The sequence below is a fragment of the Monodon monoceros genome, unplaced genomic scaffold (assembly GCF_005190385.1).
Source record: "Monodon monoceros isolate NGI ecotype Baffin Bay Population unplaced genomic scaffold, NGI_Narwhal_1 Super_Scaffold_16, whole genome shotgun sequence".
Taxonomy (NCBI): Eukaryota; Metazoa; Chordata; class Mammalia; order Artiodactyla; family Monodontidae; genus Monodon; species Monodon monoceros.
Genome location: NW_021703772.1, coordinates 85,702,024 through 85,721,969, shown reverse-complemented (window position 1 = coordinate 85,721,969; position 19,946 = coordinate 85,702,024). Strand labels below are relative to the sequence as shown.

Here is a 19,946-nt window from a genome sequence, read left to right as displayed (position 1 = left end):
TATCCTCATATAAGTTGACTTGCACAGTTCAAACCCATGTTGTTCAAGGGTCAATTGTAGAGAATCTAAGAAACAAAACTAACAGACAAAAATCAGATTTCCATAAGAGAAATAGAGAATGTTGCTCCTCCCAAAAATCCACCACCACCCCACCCCAAAATAAGGCACTAAACTCGCATGGTTTCACAGGGGAATTCTATCAAAATTTTAAAGATCAGATAAGTCCATTTCTTTTAAAACTAGTATTAATAGGGGGTGGAGAACCTTCCAAATTATTTTATTTTTATGAAGTGGGTGTAACAAAAACGGGTGAAGCTCACTTAAAATAGGTGCCAAAATCTGAAATAAAATACTAGCAAACTAAATCCAGCAAGAAATGAAAACAGAGTAAAACATCATGAGCATGTGATCCTCTTTCCAAAAATAGACATGGTTCAGTATTAGTAAATCAATAAGATCCATCATTTTAATAATTTAAAAAGAAAAAAAAATCACATAATCATGAGTAGGCATTTAACCAAATTTAACAACTATTCATGATTTTTTTAATTCAATAAAATTTTTGTTCTTAAAATAAGAATCCATGATTTTTTTTTTACTTAATAAAATATGTTCAGTTTAACTCAAAAGCCAGCATCATACTTAGGAAGAAACATTAAAATCAGCAACAAGACAAAAACTCACTATTGCCACTGTTATTTAACACTGTACTGCAGGAACTAGCCAATAAAATTAGACAAGAAAAAAAAATGAAAGGTATAAAAACTGGAAAGAAGTAGGTAAATTTATCAGTGTTTGTGGATAAGATTAGAACGTTCAAGACCATTAACCAAAAAGCTATTTATTACAGTTAGAGAATTTAGTAAGCTTATAGAGTACAGAATTAATGTTTATAAAATTATTAAAATATATGTAAACATATATAACAAGCATTAAAAGAAAATACTGCATAAATAGCAGCATATACATACATAGATAAAATTTCCTAGGAATAAATTTAAGAAACATGCAAAACCTCTATGAAGAAAATGTTAAAGTATTACTGAAGGTATCCCAAGAATGACTTGAATGAATGGTAAATTGTATCGCCACCTTGGAGAGGAAGAGTCGACATTACATAGACATCAATTTTCTTTGAGTTTGCTTATCTTGGTTACAATTTAAAAGGTTGTTTTTGTTTATTTTCAACTATACAAGCGGATTCTAACTTTCATAGATAAAGACAATGAAAAAACAATAGCCAAGAAAACTCAGGGATGGGGAGAGGGGATGATCAGTTGCAGATGGAAACTAACCCTACCAGACATTAAAAAATATTCTAAAATCTCAAAAATATAAAATCTAACATTGGTTCAAACACAGACACAGACCAATGGAAAAAAAGACAAAGTCCAGATATACACAGAATACATACAAGGAGCTAGCATGATGTTAAAGGTAGCCTCTCAAAACAGAGATGAACAACCCAATAAATGGTGTTGAGTCAATCTGGTAACCATTTGGAGAAAAAGTAAACTGGGATCCAGACCAGGATGCAACAGGACAAATTTCAAAGGATCCAAACGTTTCAATGTAAAAAATGTAACCAGAGAAGTACTAACTGGTTGAATGTACCCTAGGAAATGACTTCCCCATAGGTCACAGCTTGCTATCCCATGGAAACATGTGTGCCACAAATGCAAGAGATAAATGTAATTTAAAAATCTCTAATAGCCAATAAGATTTTCTAGTAGCCCTTGAAAAGATGAAAATAAAATAGATGAAATCAATTTTAATAATATATTTTAATTCAAGATATCTAAAATATTATCAATATATAAATACAAAATTATGAAAAATTTTGCTTTCTTTATTTGAAACTAAACATTTTAAATTCCATGTATATTTTACAGTTATAATCATATCTCAATTCAGACTAGCCACATTTCACAGACTCAATAGCCACATGTGGCTACCATACCAACTGGCAGGTCCTAAGAAGTGCAGACTAAGTTCCACAAAGGAGGGAACACTGTTTAGCTCAGTTCACCCAGTACCCGCACAGTGCCCGGCATATATTTTTGTGAGAGAGAAAAGAGAAAGAGGAAGGAATAAAAATGGATCTTATTTGAGAAACAAAGGCATTGGCATAGTAAGGGTGAAAAAAAGCATTTAGAAGTCTTGGGTTCAAGTCTTGACTCTAAAATTTCCTAATAGGTAACTTGGGCAAATCATAACTTTTCTGAACTTGATCTGTAAAAGAAAATTTTTCATGCTTACCTACTGTTTAGGAGTTGCTATGAGGATCAAACGAGATCATGAAGACATATGTAAATTGTGAGGCACTTTATAAATGTTATATTGTTACTAAGTTAAAAAGCTCTGTCTCTATGATCACTATTTCCGGAGGACACTAGCTTCTTGCTTTTGATCACTATCACCCATCTATCTCCTACCATGGACATGCAGGTTAAAATTATGCAGCATGTTGGTCCATGTTCTATCCCTGGAAGACCATTATTTTGATTTGTTAATCTGTGTTCAGTGCCTCACTCCACATTTCAGCTGTCTGCAAATAGAAGCCTCTCTCCTTTAACTTGACAAAAAGAGGCTCTCCTGAGGTATCTCAGACACTTGTATCCTGTTGGGGTCCCTTTGGTTTGCAGCATCTACCCTACAGAATAACCCTAGCCATCCTCTGATATAGGACAGGAACTGGTTACAACAGAGCCAGAAAAGGAAAGGGACCTGAAATCCTAAGATGCTCCTCAGAGAGATATGGACAGAGAATGGGGTTGGATACTAGAGAGGAGTCCATTGAAGGTGAAGAGTCAACAAGGAGTAGGAAGGTGGATCCAAGCTTGCCGCATTTTGCATAATGACTCACATCATATCAGAAGGTTAGTATTCTATTCACATCTCTCCCTGTTCCCTAACTGGTGACTTCTGGCTGCCTGGTAAAAAGAAGGAAGAGTCAGAGGAACACATTATCTCCCTACAGTTTCCCTCATTAATAGTCATCAAAACTGGCATTTTGAGTACGTGAATTAGAAAAACAGGGATACTTAAACACACTCAGTCTTTCAGATTACCCTCAACCAGCCAGAGCGCCTGAACTAAAAGTCTCCTGGATTAAGGTCACTTTGACAGCAAAAGTACCTGCGTTACTTCTGGGTGAAACAATCCTTTCATTTTCAGGTAATATAGAATATTGCTTTGTTGGCAGTGGAATAGAAAGAGCAAAAGCCAGAAAACCTGGGTTCTTTTGCCTGCCACTTAAATGTAGCCTAAATTTGCACAAATAACTTAATCTCTATCAGTACATTTCTATATATATTAATTGAATATAATTATGCTTTGCTTACACAATTGTTTGGGGAATATTCACTGCCACTTTACTTTAGCTTTCTTATTACACAGAATGGTTATGAGAGGCTAGTATGTTATTATAGTGATCTCTAGCATGGCTTATAAATAAACCACTGATGAGGAAATTTAGGAGATACTGAGGTAGTATTACTGTGAAAGAACTGTATTATAAAATGCATGTGATTTTATTATAGAGTTGCATGCATGCTACTAGCACATTCGATGCCAAACCTCCAAATATTTTCATGTTTAATCTTGATTTTCTAATGTGGTTTAGGTATCTTTTTCTACACCAGGTGCATGATGCAATGAAGAGGAACGTTCCTAAAGGTAGCTAATAGTAGAAAGCCATCCCATTACTCCATGAGTATATGAGCACAGAGGGGGTTAGGACACCTGGCCGACCTCAAAGGTCAATTAGTCCCAATACAAAAAGAAATTAGAGAAAGGCCTAAGACCACTAGACAAGAATCACCTACAGAATTCAGGGAGCATAGTTAGGCAACAGCCACTTAGTTTTCCACACCTATTGCTTGGAAAGGGGCTAAATTTTAATGCATAAGGGTCCCAGTACTGTTTCCACACCTCGCACACAGGTTTCTTCCTGGATTAAACTCATAAGAAGGATTTAGTGTTTAAGTTTCCTGTGAAGACGGGGTCTTTGCTCCCACTAAGTCCTAAGAATAATTTTAAGGAGAGAAGAAAAGAATGATATGCAATTTTGTAATTCTTTGTTGTAAAGTGGGGTCCCTATGTTTCTTCAGAAAAACAATTTCTTTTAACTGTTCTCACTCACAAGAACGGAAGCATTCCCAGTGTCTGACTAGAAGAACATAAAGTTAGGAATATTGCTCAGTGGATTTATCCCTGTGAAGATGAAAACATACAATGGAACAAAGAGAAAAAAGATAATCTTAAGGCCACAGATAACTGACCATATCTAAGTCAGAATTCCTTAAGGGAAGCCAAAAATGCACTGGAAGCTCACTGTTTGTTTCTTTTTTTTTTACTTTTTTTTTCCCCCCTTCAGTCAGAAGATATGCAATTTGACTGATGGTATTTTTTCCACACTGGTGACATTTTAAATGGAAACCAAGATTTTTGGGGGTGGTTGTAATAGCTTGATGAAATCTTTAATGTGTGCCAAAATGTTTCATTAATGTAAGTCAGCCAAATAATCCTCTTGCCTTGTAAAACTATTTCTTTTTAAAAAATGCTTTCTGAACTGTTAAAAAATTAGAGTACTTAGAGTTTAGCTACAAATATATGGGTTATATTGACTAACGTTGTACCCGTATTTCCTCAAAGCAAACAGTAGAGAGGATATAATTTTGATAATGTTAGATATGAAGTTCTCAACTTTTTAAAATCAAATAATTACTACTTTTAAATTCAGATGGCTATTAATAATCTGGGATTCAACCAAGTTGCTATGTTTCTCACTAAAAACAACTGCTTGCCCTTGTGAAAAGCCAGATGGTTGCTACCTTTAGGTTTGTGGTATTCAGGTCTTGGTGGCCAATGACCAGTATGGATTCTCTTTTACTCTGCATATAGTTTTTTTCTAGTTGAAATGAAGTCAGTTCATGTTTGATTGGTGATAACAATAAAGACATGTGGTATTTAAAAGTAGGAAAACTGCCTTTCAGTCAACAGAAAATTACATACTTAACATTAAAGCAGAAAAGTATAGTGAGGCACTAGAGGTGAAAAATGAGGGAAGCTTAACTAAATTACAGGGAAATTTCCATAACAGATTCACTAGTAATGTTGTTTTAATAATGATTTCCTGTCATGAACTATATTTATCATATACCGCCTCTCTGACATGACATTGTATTTAATGTTTTTGAGAGCCATGTTTTAATCAGATTAAACTCAAGGAAACCGATAGGTATCTGTCTGGTCTTAGCTTTAGCTTCTGTTTCTTATTTAGTCACAAGACTATTATTGCTGGAATCTTTATAAACACATTTGCCGGGATTGCCACAAGAGAGCAGCTTATGTTGTGAGGTCACAAAAATGTGTGCCGGTGGTTTTCATGATCTCTGCACAGAGTGCATTACAGAATTGTTTAATAAATTAAAGACAAGTGATGCAAAATGTGTTCCTTTCCCCCATGGGATTAAGCATCTAAAAATACAACTTATTTTTAGATTCAAAAAGTAGTTTCTTAGGAACTAAGTAACCAAGAAGAATGTTCAAAGAAAGGCTGGTACAATATTATTCATTATTCAAGTATATTTACATAAAACTAAAATCTCCAACAATAAGCTCAATGTTCTAAAAAGTAATTTACCAAATAAGCAGTAATAACTTTGATAATCTATATAACAGCTATGACATTACTTAAGAAGCAACATTCCAATATTATCACTGAATACATCAAGTTGAATACTTGAAAGAGTTCTGGAGGGCAAAGTTTTCCTCCTTCAAATTCAGGCTCTTCGAAAAAAGTGATCCCTGGTTCAAGATTTCCCATGGCACATAATCTAGTAACAATCCAATAGTGCCAAACTGAGCATTAGATAAGGATGAAGTCATATATCAAAGTAAGATTAGCGTTAAAAGTGGAAATTAACAAAGAACGTATAAAAGAGAATTAAAAAGGTAGTACACACTGACCTTTAACACTACAATCATCATCACATGAAAATGTTTTCAGGCTTAGATGACTGCGTAATACATGCAACATACAAAACCACTTTATGTTAGATATAATAATACATTATTTTTTCATCCACATAATTTGCATACCTTTTCTTAACAAAAATAAATATGCAGTAACTTCATCAGTAAGTACCTGTGGCTTTGAAGCTTCCTCTGTAGAATATCTTAAAAGTGCTGTACAGCATGCATGACAGACACTGATTAGCTGGTAAGATATAATCTAGTGAACTGGTACTAAAATAAAAACTATAGAGTAGCATCCACAGCTAGCTATCAGGTACTTTTTTATGATGTATATATTATGTAGGAAAAGAGAATATCCTTCAATTGTCTGTATGCAAGAATGGGAAATCTTTGAGACTATTATTAATGATTAACAGGATTACTGCTGAAGTTTTTTCTTGTAGGTATTAATAACACCATAACTGAGTGTAAGAAGTCTAAGAAAAATTAAAGTCAGTGCTATTATTGAGATGCTTTTTAATATCTCTGTCGTTATATATAGTTTCAGTCTGCATTATTTTTGCTTAATTTTTTTTTTTTTTTTTTTTTTTTTTTGCGTTACACGGGCCTCTCACCGTTGTGGCCTCTCCCGTTGCGGAGCACAGGCTCCGGACGCGCAGGCTCAGCGGCCATGGCTCACGGGCCCAGCCGCTCCGCGGCACGTGGGATCTTCCCGGACCGGGGCACAAACCCGTGTCCCCTGCATCGGCAGGCGGACTCTCAACCACTGCGCCACCAGGGAAGCCCTATTTTTGCTTAATATTGATAAAATATTTTGTGAACAATTTACAGGTTGGGTTTCAGGTGAGCAGAATAAACACACTATTTATAAGCACAAGATATACTTTTAAACCAACTTTTAAAATTTCACTGGATCTTTCAACATTTGTTTGAAATGCTTACAAGATATTCATCTATTTGTGGCATCATATAGGTCTGTCTCCCCATCTGTCTATGTTTTTCATGAAGACTAGTATCTGGTACATGTGGTTTTTTTTTTTTTTCCTTCCCCACTTCAGTAGCTATTCATTGGCCCACTACTATGCAATTTCTGTAATAGTTGTCCGACAGCATTTATTGATCATTTTTTAAATAAAATACAAGCTTTCTTTTACAGGACAAGGGGACAAGTAATCAATGCCTTTAATTTAATTTTGACTAAATTTATCTCTGTATGGTTAGAAAATTAATGTCATCAAAATCTATTATTGTCACAATAAATAATTACATTGGCAGCATGATGTAATACTAAGATCTAAAACACTGAATTTTCTAAGAGTAACATATATATGGTTATTCATCACAGCACTTCAGCCCTATTTTCCCAAAGTAACCTTCTTATATTCCATGGCCAGATTTGCTAAGAAATTCACATCTTGCATGTATGGACATCTTGAGGAATCCTTTTTTAACAGGAAATCCTGGCAACACCCCTTCCCCTCCCCACTCCACTTGGTAGCCTGACTCCAGCACAAGCTCATCTGGTTCGACTAAAATCATTGCATTATTTGGCAGTGGTTTCTTCATACGTGGCGCTTGGAGCTCATTGAAGCTCAAACAGTACAGGAAATGCAAATCATGCAAACCACCCTCATGATGGCGACGTATAGCAGCGTGATTGAGCGGCAGTACGCACGACTCATGGGCTGACCACATGAAAGGAGCCATTTAAAGACCAGATGAGCAAAAGCTGGGATAAGTTAGAGAGTATGTGTGAGCTTAAAAGCTGGCAGAATAGCATCCTTATTTAAAATAGAAGGGAGTTTTTATTATTATTTTTTATTAATAACACCTGCCCAAGTTCTTTAAATTGAAGGAAGTTTACAGAGGTAGAGTGAGTATACTGCACTAAGTAGTCCAATCTTTCTTTTTTTAAATCCCAGGTATGGTAGAAGAGTGGAGTACTTTCCATCAATTTTTCACAGGATTTTCTACAGTTGTTAACAATTATTGGAAATGTTTTTTCACTGAACTTTAAAAAAAAAGATAATTTCGCAATGCCCCACATTATCTGCTCATAATTCCTAGTGTCAGTTTAATTGCCACATGTTAATAAAATTAGTTCCTCCAACAAAAAATAAAGAGCTATAATTCTCAGGAATTCTTCAACAAAAGCCTTAGGAGCAATACAGAATTTGCTATTAAGAGAATATTTGAACAAGGCTAATACAGTAATTAGAACAGAAAAATGGCTACAGGAAGTTCTTTTCTTTTTTGGAACTGATTGTTTTTTAGATGTTTCTAATTTACCACCAAGTAAAGAAAATGTGACTATTAAGAGAATAAATGCAATAACTTAAAATAATTAAAAGAAACATTCAATTTTATATGTTTGTTTAAAATCTTAAATTATTTTCCAAAGCCCTTTAAGTAGGCTATGTCATTTGCATACAGACTTAAAAGCACCAAGAATTCCATTAAAGCACTGGCTCCCTTAACCCCTTATACCTATAGCTACAAGCTTAAATAAGGGAATGAATAAGTTAGAAGTTTAAATAAAGTGGGGAAAAAGGCCAATGCTTCTGGTCTAGGAATCAGAAAACCTAAGTATAAATAGCCATATGATACTGAACTAATCATTTTGAAACTTGAATTTCTCATATTCAAGAATGACGCTAGGGGCTTCCCTGGTGGCGCAGTGGTTGAGAGTCCGCCTGCCGATGCAGGGGACACGGGTTCGTGCCCCGGTCCGGGAGGATCCCACATGCCGCGGAGCGGCTGGGCCCGTGAGCCATGGCCGCTGAGCCTGTGCATCCGGAGCCTGTGCTCCGCAACGGGAGAGGCCACAACAGTGAGAGGCCCGCATACCGCAAAAAAAAAAAAAAAAAAAAAAAGAAAAAAAAAAAAAGAATGACGCTATCACCAGCCTTCCTGACAGCTTCAGAGTTTCATTTGAAAGATGGGGTGATACAGTATGTGAGAAAATTGTACAGTGCTAAACAAACATAAAGAAGTACTCTACGAACTTTCCTGGTGGTGCAGTGGTTAAGAATCCGCCTGCCAATGCAGGGGACACAGGTTTGATCCCTGGTCCGGGAAGATCCCACATGCTGTGGAACAACTAAGCCCGTGCGCCACAACTACTGAGCCTGCACTCTAAAGCCCGCGAGCCACAACTACTGAAGTCCTCACGCCGAGAGCCCATGCTCTGTAACAAGAGAAGCCACCACAATGCAAAGCCCGCGCACCGCAACAAAGAGTAGCCCCTGCTAGCCGCAACTAGAGAAAGCCCACGCACAGCAACAAAGACCCAACGCAGCCAAAAATAAATAAAATAAATAAAAAATTTTAACATCTTTATTGGAGTATAATTGCTTTACATTGTTGTGTTAGTTGCTGCTGTATAACAAAGTGAATCAGCTACACGTATACGTATATCCCCATATCCCCTCCCTCTTGCATCTCCCTCCCACCCTCCCTATCCCACCCCTCTAGGTGGTCACAAAGCACCAAGCTGATCTCCCTGTGCTATGTGGCTTCCCACTAGCAATTAATTAAAAAAAAAAAAAGAAGAAGTACTCTATTATTTATGAGGCACTCACATTGTGCCAGGTACTATGTTGGGCTCCTTACATACATTATCTCATTTGGTTTAATTTCATCTTCACAATACCACTTCATTATTATTAGTCCCATTTTAAGAGATTAAGAAAATTGAGGCTCACAAAAGTTAAGCAATTTCCCAGAAGTGGTAGGGCTAATAAATGGCAACACTGAGGGTAAATATATTAGGCCATACATGGTTCTGTATTGATATGTTTCATAATCATCCACTGGGGGTCCGCATAACTCTTGATTAGTTGTTATTTTAAAGAGAAAATCAATGCTGACACCCTACAAAGTAGAATCAAGTAATGCAGAATTTCTCTAACTTTTCCATCAGACACACAGCTAGATACCTGGTATTTCGAATTGGCTCATGTTATTCCATCATGTCCACTTCTTCCTTAATTTATCCAAAACAAAGGCAATGGCTACCTTGTTTGACAACCAGAAAGAGTGCTAATAACCATTCTCCCCTGAAGTCACCAGAGCCACTGCCTTGAAATTTTAAACACTGGTTGGTGTTAAGAAATTCTGACTGGGTGCAACAAGAATAGGCAGCTTTAAAGACTTTCTGATTGCCAACTGAACTGTCTTCCCTTCCAAGCCAAGGAAAGCCACTGGTATGTACAGCCACTTATAATAAGCAAGACTTAATTGTTTTTTGTTTTCAGAGAGTTTGTAAAAGCCCATGGGAGAAAAGAGGTTAGATTATATTTTAATATTTAAAATAAAGTAAAACAAAAACCTATGAGCTTATAATTGCTTATATTTGTCAAAAGAGAAGACTGTAGACAAAAGAAAGATGTTGGTGGAAAAGAACATATAGTTATATACAAGTTGCAGGTAGGCAGCATAATTTTGCCAGAGCAACCAATAAAGGAGAAAAGTCAGTCAAAGCACCTATTCAACAGGATATTCAGATCAGTTGAGACAGGATGCTCATTCACAGCTAGAAAATCCATCAACTGCCCTAAGCCATGCCAAAACCCAGAAGAGGATGAATCAATAAAGCTGGGAGGAGTGCTGAATTATTCCTTCTACCCTCAGCTGTTAGAAGGCATCAAGGATCCTACTGAAGAAACAAAACCTTGATGCATCTATAGGAAGTTTGATGTATGAATATTATGTTGTAATCTGAAGATCGGAGATTTAAGAAACACCATTTACATCATGTCCTGTTTCATAGGGAACAGATATAAAAACCAGGCACTGACGAGCCATAGGTTCAAGGATTTCAGAGATTGTGATGGTAGCGGGTAGAAGTCTCTCCTTGTAAAATAAATTTAAAGTTGCTTTCTGAAGAGGAAGCACTGAAGTGGACTGAGTCAAGAAGCAAAGTATGAAAACAAGTGGATCTGAAAAAAAATGAAGTTTCCAGGTAAGACCAAACTAGTAAGTGGATCTGCGTGGGTTTTGTTTTCATTTTGTTTTGAAGGAGGAGGGCAGAGTTCATTCCTCTTCAAATGCCCCACGACAATTCTTAACAATCCCACTGTCAGACTTTCCAGCTGGAAAACAAACCTGAATCTGCATCTCTTGTTTGAGCCTGTTTTTCTCCATTTGCCTTCAGTAGCAAGAGAACATTACTGATTCATTAAATCATCCCTTACCTTTGCCTCTAAATTATTTCCAATTCTTCCAGTATTTATTTTCCAGCCTGTTATTGATTTTCATCAGTAACAAGACTATCAATGAAAACAGAGGACTATTTTCATTGATAGTTCTCTAGGTGCTATCAAATTTGCCACATTAGGTTTACATTATAGAATTCAATACTAAACACTCAGGACCCACCCAGAAATGTCATCACCTACCCCTTGTTTTCGACAGCTCACTTAACCTTTCCAGACCTGTTTCCTCAGCTGTAAAATGACAGCAGTTTGATTAGAAGAGCTTTAAAGTCTTAACTATGTTAATATCTGTCATATTATCTCAATGTCAGGCATTAATATCTAAAAACACTAATTAGTAAGAAAAAAAGTAGTATCACAAAAGACTCTATAACGGTAGGCAAATAATTAACATTTTGTCCATAGTACCCCGTGGACAACTACCTATGTGATTATAGTTAAGTCACTGAAACTTTTTTGTTGCTTTTACCAACAAACTGAAGATAATACATCACACTTCCTTATGGAAGGAATGGACCATATAATTTCTTACTTCAATGGTTCCAGAATGAATGACTATATTATGGCTTATTATATGTACATGATGGTACCAGGCAGTCCTTTATTTAACAAAAATTTACTAAAAGCCCAGACTGTAACAGGCACCATATGACATAGTGAATTCAAGGATGCTGGTGTAGTGGGTTGAACTGTGTTGTCCAAAAAGATATTCAAGTCCTAACCCCTGGTATTCAAGTTAAGATGAGGTCACACTAGATTAGTACGGGCTCTACAGTCAATGACTTCTGTCCTTATAAAAAGGGGAAGGGACACAAAGAGATATACACAGGGAAGAAGGTTATGTGACAACAGAGGCAAAGATTGGAGTGATGCACCTACAAGCCAAAGAAATGCCCAAGATTGCGGGGAGCCACCAGAAGCTAGGCAGAGGCAAGAAAGGATTCTTCCCTAGACCTTTCAGAGGAAGCAAGTCTTGCCAACACTGATTTTGGACTTCTAGCCTCAACAACTGTGACAGAATAAATTCTGTTGTTACAGAAACCTTAAGAAATTAATATAGTTGGTCACATCAGTACAATAAGAGATAGCCAGGCAAATAAAAAAAGTTATTAAAAGAATTCCAAGAAATATGTTATTTTAGTGAAACCAAAGGACTGGTAACACCTAATATTTTAAAAAAATTTAAGCTTTCATGACATTGAAAAGTAGTGCTTTTGAACAGGATAAACTACAGGCTACTATCATAACCAACTCTAATTTACTAATTTGATTTTTGAAAACAGACAAATCATTTGACTTCGAACATGTCAGTTTCCTTTCCTAGAAAGTAAGATTTGACATACATATTAATCTACCACACAAGAGTGAAAAGAAAATTAATGACATTATGCTGAATACTTCTGTAAATGGTAAATGTCATAATTATACATATATGTACACACAGAGATAGAAACGTAGATGATTTAGGGGTACGTAAGGTATGGATATGGACTGAGGGTTATAAACTTTATAACACTGCAAGAATTATTACATCCTGTCTCTGTCCCAACTACAGACCAAGCGAAATCAACTATTCAAAACAAAAAAAATTTTCTATTTAAATTGCTCAAGTAGTGAAAATAAAAAAAGTGTAAAACAGCAGCATTCCTAAAAAAAAATTTTGTGCTCTGATTAAAAAATAATTAAAATTACTAATACAAAACAACAATCTGTCCAATTAGTGTTTTCTTTAATTAGCAAGAACATTTAACCTCTTCAATAAGCTTTTATGTGGACAGAATGCTTCATACTACTATAATTATCCCTTAAAAGTAACAAAATAAAAAGAAAGGAAATACCCAGCAAGTGAAACAAAGCTAAGAGAATTACTGAGTTATATTTATACTTAAAATCTTGAACTGGTGAAGATAAAGTATAATAGATAATACTATTATTTGTACTAAGCCCAGACAGTATATTTTAGACCAGCATTCCCACCCCCGGTTGCACTTTAGAAAGACTTGCAGGATATTTAAATATAAATGTTGATGCCCAGGGCCCCTCTACAGACAGGGCTGCCCCCGCATGGCAGTGCAGGCTTTGTTCTCACAACTCCAGAGGGCACTATTTATACACTGCAATGCAACCTGTAAGATGTAGGAATAAAAAGTTAAGTGAGTACAAAGCATTAAAGATACTAAGTGAGCCACTAAATCAACACCAACTAATCATTTCTCAAATAAGAAGCACCAGACTTCAGCTCTCTGGGCAAAAAGGAAGCTTCTACTGGGCAGCCATTTAGTACATAGCATCCTGAGCATGCTCTGGGCCCTGGGAAATTGCTTTCTCTCCTCTTTATCACATAAGAGGGTCCTGTTTTACAGTAAATATAGTATTTTAAGGTTAAGAAATATTTAATGATACTGAGTAATTACTTAGGATTTATTAGGGTGATAATGGTATCACCCTACAGTGATGTTTTATTTTTAAGAGATTTTATCATTTAGAGATACACAATGAAATATGTAGGCCTATAAATGGAATGTCTGGAGTTTGCTTCAATAAAATGTGGAGTGGGAGACTTCCCTGGCAGTCCGAGTGGTTACGACTCTGTGCTTCCAATGCAGGGGACATGGGTTCGATCCCTGGTTGGGGAACTAAGATCCCACATGCTGTGCAGCTCATCCAAAAAAAAAAAAAAATATATATATATATATATATATATGTGAAGTGGGAAAGAGCTAGGCGGAGTTCAGATAGAACCAGATTGGCCGTTTATTTATAATTGTTAAAGGGTAAATAGGTTCATTATCTATTCCCTCTACTTTTGTATATGTTTAAATTTTTCCATAATGTGGCCACTCATTCAAATCAAATATAGGAAATGCAATGTGCCTATAGTAAGCAAATTATCTTGACTAAAATGGAGAGTATACTTAAGATGGATAGTATCATCACAAGGAAAGGACCAGGCAATCATTCCTTAACGATACGAGTAAGAATTTGTTTGTTGGAAAAATAACTGGCAGTCAAACAAAAGGTTTACAACAAGACATAGGACAGTGCTATAATTTAAAAGTAGTGGAAAGCAGAAATGACATCAGGCTACGAAATAATAACTAATCAGAGTAACCTAAAAGATGTCAAGGTTTCTGCCCCTCAAGCTGAGGTCAAAATTAATGCCAAGAAAGAGAGAGTGGTTAAAGGAATCAAAAGCAAGAAAGGGCTGAGAGAAGTAGGGAGAAAAAATATTAAATTTGCCACTGAGAATGCCACTGATAACAATCCTAATTTACTCCAGTTAAGTGATAAATAGATGATTATAAAAGGCAGAAAACACAGAAATATAGTACAGTTGACTCTTGAACAACACGAGTTCGAACTGCATGGGCCCGCTTATAAGTGAATTAATTTTCAATAAATATGTACAAAAATAAGTAATACTCGATCCTCGGTTAGCTGAATCCTTGGATGTGGAACTGCAGATATGGAGGGCCAACTGTAAAGTTATCTCAGATTTTCAAGTTGCAGGGGGTAACCCCAAGTTGTTAAGGGTCAACTGCATATTGAACTGAATTGAAAGATATTCAGGGTTTTCTTTGACAAGAAAGACATTTACTAGAGAGCAATGGACAAGAGGATGGTCAAATTGACGACATTTCCAAAAACTAGACAATGATAAAAGTAAAGTTTTTAGTGATGTGGAAGGAATATGGTAAATAATTAAAATACAAAGAGGAAGAGTTAGGAGGGTAGCCTTCTATGGAATGGCTAAAAATGCTCAAAACGGCTACAAAGGTCAAGCAATACTAACTGAAAAAAACAGTGATAAACTATTTCTAGAAAGTAAACCATGTAAACTGGCATCACCGCCAAGTGAACAGGTAAACCTCCAGGGGTTATAAATCAGTATTGTTCCTCCACTGTTCTCTTCTGTCATCATAATCTGTACACTTCCAAAAAGGTCCTGGGTTTTAACAGCTTATAGGAAGGTCATGTCTAATGAAACCTTTTTTCCGCATCGCATTTGTATTCCCCCCAACTTAAGTTTTCCTGCTAATAAACTAAATACCAGTAACCATTTTCTGCATATTGCCACTGTATCCTGGTGAAAGGAAAGTCTCAGTATTTCCATTTTATAGCTTCTATTTATCCTTTTAAGTTCTGCCTCATGTGCTTCAAACTCATTACAGCTACATCTTTTGCTACTTGAAAAAGAATCCAAAAGAGAAAAGTGAAAACCACTAAAACAGCCACCTTCTCCACTGTACTAAACAGGTAATTATATAACAAGCACGAAGTATTTCAACTAAAGTAAAGTACTGTACTCATAAAACATTTTAAAAACTATTGAGCAGCTATTACATGCAGGGCAGTATAATGGGTAGAGCAAGGAAGAAAGAAGAAGAAGAAAATAGGATGTATAACCTTGCAAAGCATGTAAAGCAACTGCTAAATAATGTCTTACACGCTACAAATCCAGCTAGCATTGTTTTTCTATGTATCTCTTATCAGTAAATAAATACAACTGGAATATTGCACATAGCAAAGATTATATATCTTATGAATTTTATTGATATTTCTTAGTATTATTTATTCATTCATCCAACAAATATTTACTGAACACTAAGAGAATTAGACCTTGGGAATAGTTGTGAAAAAAGACAAAGCCTCTGCCCTCAGGGAACTTAGAAATAATAATAAAATATTTCCTGCGCAAATTTATGATGACCTTTGCTTATAAAACTTCAAGAAATGGGCAATATTAAATATCATAAGACACCAAAATAACCCTAACACATTTGCTTTTGAATTTCAGCTGCTCAAAACTCCATGAGTTAATTATCTGTTACTTTACAAATTTTTTTGTTTTTCCTCTCATCCACTGATCCACTCACAGAATGACCACTTCCTCGCTATTATTAATTCTGTCCAAGTGTAACTGAACAGGTAACACTGCTTAGCAGTGACAAAAAGTAAAACATTATTAATAGCCATTCAGAATTGTTTGTTACTTAATGAGCTGCTCTGTAAAATACTGAAGGTGAAAGGCAAAAGAAATGGATGAAAGAAGATTTAGAATGGTCTGGAAGGGGGTAGGTGGGGAGCAGAATTTGAGTAGTTAAGAGTGTTTAGCTTTGCTTAACTCTTTACAGGTATAAGAAATAACCTAAATAGAATGTCTAAAACAAGGAAGGAAATCAAATGAGCAGGTTAGGTCTCTCTCTCTCTGCAGCAAGCTGGGCAAATGTATTTCTCCAATTCACCTGAAGTATATTTTATCTTCAGCCCCAATTAGCAAAGGCAGAAGTGTATTCAGAGGTTTTTGAAAGAAATAAAGAAAGCCTATTTCTACAGACAAAAAAAAAAAGCAAAATTAATATACATAAGGTCTCTTCAAAAATTTTACCTACTAATAAAAAGCTTTCAAGCACATTTATAACAAGTTTTAAAGATATATTCCAGCTAAATAATCTGTACTAATGTGGTGGCCAGTGACACAGCTGACCTGAAATGGCCATTTCTATTGTGAACAAGAAAAGAAACTTGGTATGTTTACTAAAATTCATATCAACTCGAAGAAAATATATTTGAACATTTATTTCCATTTAACAAATATTTTTGGCAGTTAGGATTTTCAGCTGTTATTCTTTCATTAAAATTAAAGTGAGACATTTCTACATGTTCAGACATTCACATAATTCTTTTCTTTGGGGTTTAAACAAAGAGATGATACTGTACATGTGAAATAACTACTTTGTGTTAGAAAATTACAGTCATTTTATCATAGGTATGAAGTGCTGCTTTTCTTTAAAAAACAAAATAGCAACAGGTCTTGTCAAAACCTTCAGATCCATGAGACAAATGTACACCTTTTTTCCTCTTTAATACTTTATTTAGTCTTTACTAGATAAGGATGCAATTTAGCCACCCTCCATTTTACTTTTTTCATAAACACAGCATTTTTTTTACACACTTTCAAATCAAGTACCTAGGAAAGTACCTTACAAAATAGGAGTCATTACACAAATGTTAGTTGAAGAAAATGAATAAACTGTGAATTATTAATTCACTTTTTCTAATTACAGAAATATAAATATGACCACTATTCTAATTCCTTATTACTACCCACTATTTATTAAATTATTTATTAAATAATAAAATAATTATTTAATTATTGCTGTTTAACTATAACTCAAAAGTGATATCAGAACTGAAATAAGTTAAACAGAAACCAAAAATCTGTGAATGACATCCACATTATCATTTCTTCTGATCACTATGAACCACATGTACTGAAGAACAAACATAGCAGCATATTGTAGCTGTGGGCCAAACACTCTTTAAACATTGTTTTTTTATTTAAGTATTAATTCCATACCATCTCTTCTATTTACATTTTAAAAGAGATAAACTAAAGGCTAGAAATTAATAACCTAAAAATAAAAATCTCAGAGCAAATGAGTTACATAGAAGAAGAGCACAAATTCTAACTTCACGATAGCATCTTACTCTTCAGTTTACAAAATATTCTTCGAACATTATTATCTCATTTGATCCTCATAACAAACCCTGAAGATAAATGGGCAGGGTATTATTTTTTCTTTTCACCATTTTGCAGATGAAGATACAAAAGAATGGTGATCTGCCCTTAGAGTCTGAGTGGCTAAACTGGGCCTTGAATTCAGCTCCTCTGGCTTCCAGTCCAGTGCTCTCTCCTGCTCCCTCACAGCTGCTATCTAACAATACGTCTAATAGGTACAAAGAGAAAATCAAAACCCATCATTAGGGATGCCCAAACATTGAAGGAATTCACATTGTGTGGCTAATATTTGTAAGTCAGGATTAGTCAATATCTATGTGTCTAATCTGTGGTTTGGAACTGCGAACAAATACCACATTAGTCAGCAAGACAAAATAAGTGAGAGAACAACTGACACTCCATGTCTATGAAAAAAGAAGTCATTCTTGGTTTGATGTGCTTACCAGCTGGAAAAAAAAAAACAAAAAACTGTATGACAAATTGAAAAGTAAAACAGAAATGAAAATGAATGCTGATGAGTTCAAACCGAATATTCTAAATTGCAAATGTGGAAATACTGATTCAAATGGCACCATGTCATTAAACTCTATTAGAAGGAAGGCTTCAGGTGACTCATACAAATCTGGAGAGAAGGGATTTCCCTGTCACTGCCCCCCCATTTAAAAATGTAAAACAAAAATACCAAACAAAACCAGGTTGCAATATTACTTTAGAGGTTTTCTACAATTTTTCTAAAACCTAAGACATACCAAGTTTATAACTACTGATGCTCATCTAAAGCCCAAATCCTTAATAACAGAAATACTAACTTTTTTGCTGTAATATAGAACAGGTCATAACAGAATGTAAATATCCTGAATTCTCCAAGTTTTGATATAATCAATATCTTAAGGGTTTATCACCAAAACTGACAATATGCATTAGAAATCCTAGAACATAATAGTTTCTGGGGCCAGAGCAGACTGAAGGATGCAACAGCCAAAAAGAAAACCCTGTTCATCAAAACTTTCTTTTTCAGTAATTCTAAGAGGCTGGTGCTCACCACAACTCCTCTCAGATTTAGACATCTAATTAGAAACTGCATTTTTAATACTAGTTAATACATGTAAAACATATGCATGTTGAACATATTAAAGGACAAAAGTTTTCTGGGAGCTTTTTTCCATGGAAAAAAAAAATAAAGAAAACTCAACAGTGTTCAAGTGGAACACTACCATCAGCCAGCATTTTATCTAAAATAAAACTGATTGAAAGAAGGCAAATATAAAGATCATATTTCCAGAAGCCTGAATGTTTTTCAGGTACTTCAAATCTAAAACTGCCACTGTTTCTCCTTCTTGTGTGAATATGTATGTGTGTCTTCTTTTTTCTACTCCCAGTTCTAAATACCAAAATCAGACAAAAAAAAAAGATTACTCACATAAACTCTACTTACATACTAAATACTCAATACTCCAATTTCAGAGCCAGTAAGTCCTCGATTCTTAACCTCTGCTTCTCTTACTTCTCTTACATTTTTCAAAAAATACTGCAAATAAAATATAAATTTCATTAAATATTTTTGAACACTTAGAAAAAAAAAATACTACTACTACGAAAATGATTGCATAGTCCTCCTAATCACTCTTTATGAGCCCCTGAGTCATAATCTCTTCGTTTCCACCAATTGCAAGAGTCAAGGATTCCTAAACCTTTGTAATAATGGCACTGTGCTATTACTTGAATTCCTGGCAGCAATCTTCTTATAAAATGGTATGGAAAAGTATTTTTTCAATAAGAGCGAGTTGATGTTTTTCTGTTTTAAATATCTCCTTTGAGAAAATTGAAGACACTAAGCAATGCTATAAAATGAAAGCTAAGAATCACTGCCTCTGAATGAGAAACTCTACAATACAAATGCTACATACACACAGACACACACAATATACAAATAACATAAGCCTTTAATATAACTGGATTTCATGAAATTTTTTTCATTTTATTTAAGCTTATGATTGAGTCAAAAAAAAACCAGTGACAAAAACTAGTTCACATTCTTAGCCACTTTCATTTTCTGAAAATCACCAAAACAGTTCATATACGAATAAATATCTGAATCAACACTGGATACACACTGAAACAAACCATGGGCTAAAAATCCCCTATACTTCAGCTCTATTCCTATAGGGAAAGACAGGTTACCAAGTGTGGGGAATTTCCCTAGAAACATATTAGTATCTGATGGC

At 35.1% G+C, this 19,946-nt stretch overlaps 1 protein-coding gene across 16 annotated transcripts in view; it reads right to left on the bottom strand.

The window, feature by feature from the left end:
* GTDC1 (glycosyltransferase like domain containing 1) overlaps positions 1-19,946 on the bottom strand; it is a 420,502-nt gene that overhangs the window by 280,910 nt on the left and 119,646 nt on the right. The window contains exon 1 of one of the 16 annotated variants that reach the window (XR_003794013.1): positions 19,157-19,216. The exons of the other annotated variants lie outside the window; for them this stretch is intronic. The gene's annotated coding sequence lies outside the window, so the exon portion shown is untranslated. Of the gene's footprint in view, positions 1-19,156; positions 19,217-19,946 lie in introns of those variants that run through there. 16 annotated transcript variants of the gene reach the window in all.